The following is a 7602-nucleotide window of genomic DNA, read 5'->3' as shown; positions in this document are numbered from 1 at the left end:
CTCAGTAAATTGCTTATGTTGTTTTCATCTCGCTTGTTCCTCTTTGATGTTTGAATGTGTGGACTTTTTTCAAGCTCTTCACCTTTAGTTTAAAAACAGCCCACAACTAAAAGTTATGAGATCATAGTCACGGGCAACATTAGATTACTCACTTGTCAAAATAATCAGTAGATTACTTGATTAGCAAAATAATCATTAGTTAAGCCGTAGACTAGTTAAAACATTTCAAAATACAACTGTATTGTTTTACTTTTTGTAATTAAAAGAAATATTTTGTCATTTGAAAATTTCTTAAAGTATTAAAATATTGTCTCGTTCTAGTGGACCAAGTATCTGCATTTTGTCTCACCTTGTGAGCTAAGTGTATTGTCACCCCTAGTGTCTAAGAGCGTGATAAAGCTCATATTTTTCCAAGTGTATGATATAGCTTTCATTCTTCAGGTCAATCATATACTCGTGAAAAAAAAATCAGTTTGAATAAGGAAAGCGATAACTTTGCCATAGTATCCTTTCAAATGTTAAAGTTGCCACAGTCATTGCATGCTTTTGTGCTGCACTTTATTTGTACCGTTTTGTTTTATTTGTTTTATTAGTTTATTAGAATTTTGCGTCTTCAAAATAATCCGTAGGTGCGTAGACCAAAAAAAGTTTCCCAAAGGTGAAGAGCTTGAAAAAAGTCCGCACACTCAAATGTGATCTCTTTAATTATCATGTGATTCCTCAAATTAAGATGGCTCCTAGTTCTAACATTGTTAGCTTGGCATTGAAAATGGTCAACATGTGACCGAAACGTTTGCCTTGTTTCACTCAGTAAATTGCTTATATCGTTTTCATCTCGCTTGTGACTCTTTGATGTTTGAGTGTGCAGACTTTTTTCAAGCTCTTCACCTCTAGTATTTAATTGACCATTATTTATTTTGAACAAAAAAATTTCAGAAATTTCACGTTTTAAATTGTAGGTCATCTTGTACCCTGTCAAGGACAAAGCTAACCAGCAAAACTTGATATCAAAATCATCCTAAATGTGTTTGCAGTTTGCACCATATTGTAGTGAGTAAACTTTCTTGGTATTGCTGTTTCAAATATCCCACCATAGTCTGAGCCTGTCAAGGGCTAATGGTACATTACTAGTTAGTTTCAAGGAAAATAATTTTCTTTTTTTGTTTGCCAAATAATCCTGTGTATGTGTCCGCCCCCCAACCCCTGGAAAAAAGTTCAGGCTCAGGATTTTTTTTTTTTGCTTTAACACCTGATGGCGGCATCTGCTGGTTGAAATGGTGTAAATGCCCAAACACACCTTTTACATTACAATTTAAAATATGGTATGGTATGGTATGGTTATGGTAATTTTATATGACTGTAAGAGCCATTTTTGTTTTTATTTGTAAAATTTGTTATGTTGGTATGTGTCCAGTAGGGGTCACTATTAGGTAATTGGTTATAGAATTAAGGTGGGAACCTTCCTTCAGGTAACAGGTGTTGCTGGAGGGAAGGTGCACACAGTTTTTTGACCGCTATGCTAGGCTATGTCACGCCACGCTATGCAAGTATAGGGTAAAAGTACCTATTAAGCTCATGTACCCATTAAGCACACTACCATGTTTGAGCTCAGATTTTAAAAAGAAAAAATAATGTACTATCCTACTTAATGTCTTAACCAATTGATGTGTTTATTACTACATACCTCCTGTAATTTCAAGTCAGTCAGATCATTGCACACTGAGATATGGGTCTCCATGTGTTCACACTGGCTACGTTTACATGCACAATTTTTGGTTCAATCGGACTGAATTCATTCCGATTGATGAATTTGAATGTAGTGTTTACATGAACGCTAAATAAAGTGATCAGGTTGATGTGCGCATTTATATGTCACAAGCTTCAAATCGGAATTGATTTTTTTTACATGCGCACACTGCACAAATATAGAGTTTCTCACTGTTTGCACATAATAACCACTCTCCTACACGGTTTCTTTATTTGTTTTTAACAGCAGAATTACGTTGTGTGTTAGCTGGGTATCCATTTATGGATAAATATACATATAAACCACTGTGCCGTGCTGCTCATAATGACGCAGTAAAAATGCCCCTCCCCGCACCCAAAACGAGTTGCCTGTGGATGAGAATCCAAAACAAGGACTGGTGGGAAGTTGTCCTGCTCCACTTCACAGTTGCCGAGTGAAAGGAGAGTTTTGTAATGATATGACACGCATTTATACAACACTTTATTCAAAAGGAAGAGCCGTTCGTTCTGCGCGTCATATGGCATTACTGTCATTACAATGCTATTTCTGCGTCATTGCACATGCGCAGTCCTTTCAGTTTCAGGGTTCAATCCGATCGAGTGTTTACATGCACTCTCAATCGTATTAGAAAAGGAATAAACCACCCCCTTCAATCCGATCGAAATTTTTTGGAACATAACTTATTTAGACATAAGGCTTTAATTGTATACCAATTTTAGAGTAAAACCTGTCATGTAAAATATTTATTATACATAAAATATATATATATTAGGATTGCCAACTGTCACGTATTTTGGGCCTAATTGATTTGTCCCGTACGTGACTTCCCTTGTCCCATTTTTTTGATGGCTACGCTGATCTAACCACTGACTGATACAACAGCAGCAGTGCTGATCACTTGAGAATGATCACCGATACCTGTCATCATCCAATCACAGCCCCCCTCATGCAGTATACGTTAAGTAAATCAGAAATCGTGAACATAACTGTTCGAGGAAGGATTGCGCAATCCTCTGCCGGCTCGTCACTCCCGCCTCACAGCAAGTGGCGCTCGCGCTAACGTCAATTTCATCCGTGTTCTTTCACTTCAGTAAATCAGTTTTGGTGAATACAAACTACGTGATTATTTTTCATGAGTCCAACATCCCGCCGCGCAAGAGACGTGATCAGTAAGGGAAGTCGTCTTTCACTATTGTAATGTTGTTAAAGTATAATTTAATAGAAATTGTTAATGATAGTTGTTCATAATAAAATATGTATGAAATTAATACATGACCTAGATTATTTATTTAGCAAAATCTTGTCATTTTAACAAATATTACATGAAATTTATTAAAAATGGTTTCTGCTCCAATTAAGCTCAGTGTGCTCACTTTAAGCTCTTCCACATTGAACGTCTATGTAAATACTTCATAAACAGACTTTAAATATTAACTGATGGTTGTCACTTTAAATTCATCTTTATAACATTATTATGAACTTATTTTTACAGCTTTAAGATAACAAAATATAGGTGTAACTATAGTTTAAAACAAAGAGTTTTCTCGTGTTCTGATTCTTGCCTGTGCATCCTGGATTACCCCTTTCGTCTCGCCCTGTTCGGATACTGATTACCCCTCGCCTGGACCATCGCCTGTGTTTGGATTAACCCTTTGGATTACCCTGTTTGGACATTGTTCGCCGGAGATCGACCTGGACTATTCTTGTGCCTTGCCCTCAATACACCTTTTGCCATTGTCTGACCCTCGCCTGTTTCTGACCACGCCTTTGAATAAAAGCTTTGCAAATGGATCCACACGTCTCTCGTCCCTGTCGCCTCGTTACAGAATACTCGGCCACACAAGGATCCAGCAGCTGTTCAAATGGACACTGGCCAGGTATGGACACTACAAGTATATTATTAGCCCTTAAACAAGGCCTGCGATCATTGGAGAACTATGGTCGAGAGTTTTTAGCCATCGCTCACTATTCAGAGTTACCAGACATTATTTTGATAGAGTTTTTCTCTGATGGCACTAATCAACCTCAGTCTAAGTTAAGACGCGAGGGTCCGCGTTCGTCACTCAGCCAATTTCTGGATTATGCTTTGTTGACTGTTGGCTCTCTATTCACTGTGGGTGTCACGGAGAAACGCGACCCCACACTCACTCGTGTAATGGCGGCCAAACTACAGCACGCTCACAAAATGGTGGCAACAGCGGAGCCTGATCTCAAAATGGCGGACACAACAGCGCCCCGCTATGTCACAGCTGCCAATCCTGAGTCAAGTCAAGTCACAGTTGATCGTTATGAGTCAAGTCAAGTCACAGCTGCCAATCCTGAATCAAGTCAAGACACAGTTGATTGTCATGAGTCACAGCTGCCAATCCTGAGTCAAGTCAAGTCGTCATGAGTCAAGTCAAGTCACAGCTGTCAATCCTGAATCAAGTCAAGACACAGTTGATCGTCATGAGTCAAGTCAAGTCACACTTGACAACATCACAGCTGTTCATCCAGAGTCACGTCACGCCAAGCAATACGAAATACCTCTATTTTGTTTTTCTCCAGCTGTGCTCCATTTTCTGGGCTGCTCTCTTTAGAGTGCAAGTGTGCTCATTATACCACGGTGTCAGACTGTTTTCTACACTGTTTTTCTATCTGTTGCACCCAGATCTTCGAGGTCAGTTTTTCAGTCTCCCAGACTGGCATCCAGCATGGAGGATCCACCGCTGGTGTCAGCACGTGCAGCTGGTATCCCTAAACCAGCGCTCTCAGACCTTTCTGTTCCTGAACTGATTCCCCTGTCTGTAGCGCTTCCCACATTGGGGATCGCCTTATGGTGTATTTGGGCTGCATACACCACCACTGAAGCTCTAAAGACGGCGGCGCCCACTATGATGTCTCCAGAGGTGGCGGCTGACGCTGCAGATCCTCCCGAGGTAGTCGTGCTCGCTGCTGTGTTCCCCGAGGCGATGGCGAGCTCTGCAACTTCTCGAGAGGTGGCGGCGTATGCTGCAGAACCTCCCGAGGCGGAGGCACTTGCTTCAGCTCCTTGTGCGGTGGTGGGGCCCAGCAACGCACTTTCAGCCTGTCATGTCGTAGTCGAAGGAACCATTGCTGAAATTTGTACCTGTCTTGTTAAGGAGAATACTAATGAACTCTCCCTGTTTCCTGATGGTACGGCTGTAGAACCTGTCCTGTCACGGCTATGGAGTCCGTCTGTGAACTTTCTGCCTGTCCTGTCATGGCTATGGAGGCCGCCTGTGAACTCTCTGCCTGTCCTGTCACGGCTATGGAGGCCACCTGTGAACTCTCTGCCTGTCCTGTCATGGAGGCCGTCTGTGAACTATCTGCCTGTCCTATTACGGCTATGGAGGCCATTTATGAACTTTCGTCCTGCTCCGAACTGGCCGAGGAGGCCATTTATGAACTCATGTCCTGCTCTGAGTCGGCCAAAGAGGCCATCTTAGAACTCCCAACCATGCCTGTAACAACCACAGAGACAGTACATGGACTTTATTTTTGCCCCGATTCAGCCCAGGGATTTCCCTGAGAGCTCTCAGCCCAGTCTGTTATGACCGAGGCCTTAAATGCACCTTTTCCCTGCTCTGTTAGCCCTGTTATGGCCATAGGGGCCATTAACAAACCTTTTGTCTGCCATGCTAGCCCTGTCACGAGCCCAGAGACCATTAATAAACTGTCTGTCTGTCTAAATCTTGCTAATGAATCTGTTCCTGAATCATATGCCAGTCCCGTTTCCCTCCATGAGTCTGATGTTGAACCATCTGTCTGTGCAGATTCTATTAATGTCTGTTTAGTTTCAGTCACTGAAGTGTCTCCCAGTCCAATTTCTGTTAATCCATCCAATTTTGAACTGTCTATCTGTCTGAAATCTGCTGTTGAGTGTGGTCTTGAGCTGTCGTTCTTGCCAGTTTCTATCAATAAGTCTAATTTTGAACAATCTGTCTGTCTGGTTGCAACTAATGAGTCTGATTCTGAGCCATCTGTCTGTTCAGTTTCAAACAATGAGCTTGAGTTTGAACATTCTGTCCATCCTATTCCAGCCAATGCAGTTGATTATTAACTGTCTGCCTGTCCACTTTCAGCCAGTGAGCTTGTTTATGAACTGTCTGCCTGTTCAGTTGTCTCCAGGGAAACTATGAATGAACTTTTTGCCTTCCCTGCCTCAGTCTTTGATGCCATAGATGCACTGTCTGTCTTTTGTGTCTCAGTTTTCCCTAGGCCCCAGTCTCTGCCCCGGCTCCATCTGTTCCGCCCTGGTGGTCTTCTGCTCTGCCATGGTTTTCTGTTCTACTCTGGTGGTCTTGTGCTCCGCCGTGGAGGTCTTCTTCTCCGACCTGGTGGTCTTCTGCTTCGTCTGCTCCTCCGTGGTGGTCTCCTGCTCCATCTGCTCCAGCCTGGTGGTCTTCTGTCTTGCTCTGGTGGTCTTCTGCTCCGCCGTGGAGGTCTTCTGCTCCGACCTGGTGGTCTTCTGCTCCGCCGTGGGGACCTTCGGACCCGCCTGCTCTGCTGTGGTGGCCCTCAGCTCCATCTGCTTCGCTGGCTCCATTCTGGTTCTCTGCTCCGCCCTGGCTTCCTGCTTCGCTGGTCCTGCCTTGGTGCCCTGCTCTGCCGACTCCGCCTAAGTCCCCGGTCTCTCTTAGGCACTTCCATGTGGGCCTGGCCCTCCGTCCCTCCCCCTGTTCCGCCTCCGTTCTGCCATTTCACTAATCACACGTTCACCTGAAACCAATCACACACACTATTTAACACACACTCAGATCCTGTTCAAACTGCCGAGTATTGTTTAAGCGTTTATGCTGTTTAGCGTAACTACTTTACGGAACCAATTCCCCATCATTGTTTGAGTTTTCCATAGTCTAGTCATAGTCTTGCCTTGCCTGTTTTCTCGTGTTCTGATTCTTGCCTGCATTGTTCGCCAGAGATCGACCACGCCCGTTTACTGGACTATTCTTGTGTCTTGCCCTCAATATACCTGTCTGACCCTCACCTGTTTCTGACCATGCCTTTGAATAAAAGCTTTGCAAATGGATCAGCATGTCTCTCGTCCCTGTCGCCTCGTTACATTGCCATTTAGAATAAAATAAAATATTATTGTGTGAGAGATTAATATTTTATTTTAACATAACTTCTTGTACTGAAACCGACAACCTGTGCACTAAAAATGTCTCAATGTAGATTTTGGTGAGCTTAATAGGTACGTTTACCCTAGGCCTAAATTTGTATTGGTGAAGGACTGGAAATGTGGATTTATTGACTGTTTGTTTGGACTCTTGCCTACTTGGAAATGAAGACCAGTCACGGTAAAATAAATCTACAACTATGAGTATATTAACTCGTGAGTGGACATTCAGTTAATAAAAACCCTGTCATGCGTGTCTATTAACAAGCACCATGCAGCATCCCTCAGCTGTTCTAAGTAATAGACTTGGCTGCTTACAATGACCTTTCAGATGTAATTAATTATAAAACTCTTTATGATCGATAATACTATTAAAGATGATGTCAGAGATGACATGAATGCATTTAAATTCATAATAACAATATTATGAGATTGATGTTTTAAATATAAATTTTTAATATAGAACTGGACTGAGCCAGGCCAGCTGTTTCTGCCTGTTTCCAGCCTTGACACTAAGCTGGCTGGCTGTAGCTGTATGATATGAGAGATTTTCTAATAAATCTTGGCAAGAATGAGCAAATAAGCACATTTCCCTGAATGTCAAACTTTTTTAAATGTCAGTTACACTTTTGTTTTAAAGGGCAGTGGTTATGTGTATCCTTTTACAACTTAAAAATTTGTGGCTACTATGAGATTTCATGAAACTTTGTATGAAAATGTACTTGTGTGATTA

The sequence above is a fragment of the Sinocyclocheilus anshuiensis genome, unplaced genomic scaffold (genome assembly GCF_001515605.1).
Source record: "Sinocyclocheilus anshuiensis isolate Anshui unplaced genomic scaffold, SAMN03320099.WGS_v1.1 scaffold979, whole genome shotgun sequence".
Taxonomy (NCBI): domain Eukaryota; kingdom Metazoa; phylum Chordata; class Actinopteri; order Cypriniformes; family Cyprinidae; genus Sinocyclocheilus; species Sinocyclocheilus anshuiensis.
This window is presented reverse-complemented; position numbering follows the sequence as displayed.